The following is a 1560-nucleotide window of genomic DNA, read 5'->3' as shown; positions in this document are numbered from 1 at the left end:
GGTGTTGCACCTGTACCGCGACCGGCAACGGGATCGCAACCCTCGGTGTTGCACCTGTACCGCGACCGGCAACGGGATCGCAACCCTCGATGTCACGCCCACACCACGCTCAGCCAGTGAGCGGACCGGTCTCTATATGGGATCCGAACCCTTGGGCGGGAGCGCCGCCGCGCTTCCCAAGCGGCGCACTGTAGCAGTGCGCCACCGGGCCGGCCCCTAGGTCTTAGGTTTTAAAAGTCATTTTTGGGGCCGGCCCGGTGGCGCACTCGGTAGAGTGTGGCGCTTGGGGGCGCGTCGCCGCTCCCGCCGAGGGTTCGGATCCCATATAGAGACCGGTCCGCTCACTGGCTGAGCGTGGTGCGGGCGTGACATCGAGGGTTGCGATCCCGTTGCCGGTCGCGGTACAGGTGCAACACCGAGGGTTGCGATCCCGTTACCGGACACAAAAAAAGACAAAAAGGAAAATAAAATAAAATAAAATAAAAGTCATTTTTGTAAAAAGCCAATTAGTGCAAAAACACCAGTAGCAAAAAACTACAGTCTCTTGTTCTCCTCAGCCCCTCCATGTCCCTTTCAGAGTTGACTATTCTTTCAGTTGTTTCTTATGGACTTACCTACATTTTTATTTGTATTTTTATTTCCTGGCAGCTGGCCAGTACAGGGATCCAAACCCTTGACCTTGGTGTTATCAATACCACACTCTAGACAACGGAGCTGACCAGCAGGCCCCCACAGCCTACGTCTCAATCATCTCTAATCAGTCACCTTATTTGGAACCGTTGGGGACAAGTTCTCTATCCTTTATAGAAATAGCTCTCTATTCTTTATAGGAAACAACCACAACATTATAACACTTACTGATTTTTACTAAGGACCAGACACTGTTCTAAGCATGCTACACGTATGGATTCATGTAATCCTCACAACAGGCCTGTGAAGTAGGTACAATATTTAGTCCCATTTTACAAAGAACTTTCTAGAGGTTCAACTTGCCCAAGATTGCCAGAGAGTGGGGGCAGTGTCAGAATTTCAAATCTAGGCTGTCTGGCTCTGGAGCCTTCACATTTTTTCTTTTCGTTTTTCCTTCTGGGCCTTAGGAGTGGAGTTTATTACCATCATTAGTTCATTATCCACCATCTTCCTCAGCCTGAGCAAAGTCTCTCTTATTTTATTTCATTATTTTCTCCAGTTACTCCCATACCCTATTCCCTCTTCCCTCTCTCCCTTCTACACCCTCATTGGGGTACTGATGTGTCCTTAAAGCTGCGTGCTTCCATGTAAAACATGGGTGGTTGTCCTGTAAGTGTACTCAGCAATCACCAGACATTTATTCAGCACCTGCCATGGTGCCAGGTCTTACTCCAGACCACGGGCTGGCAAACTACAGCCATCGGCAGATTTTGCACAACTTGTGAGCTGAAAACAGTTTTTATGTTTTGTTTTTTTTTTTTTTTTGTCTTTTTCCGTGTCCAGCAACGGATCGCAACCCTCAGTGTTGCCCCCGCACCGGACCGGGGACCGGCAACGGGATTGCAACCCTCGGCGTTGCCCCTGCGCCTC

Source organism: Galeopterus variegatus, unplaced genomic scaffold (assembly GCF_000696425.1).
Source record: "Galeopterus variegatus unplaced genomic scaffold, G_variegatus-3.0.2 Scaffold3178, whole genome shotgun sequence".
NCBI lineage: Eukaryota > Metazoa > Chordata > Mammalia > Dermoptera > Cynocephalidae > Galeopterus > Galeopterus variegatus.
The sequence above is the reverse complement of the archived record's forward strand: the minus strand, read 5'-3'. Positions refer to the sequence as shown.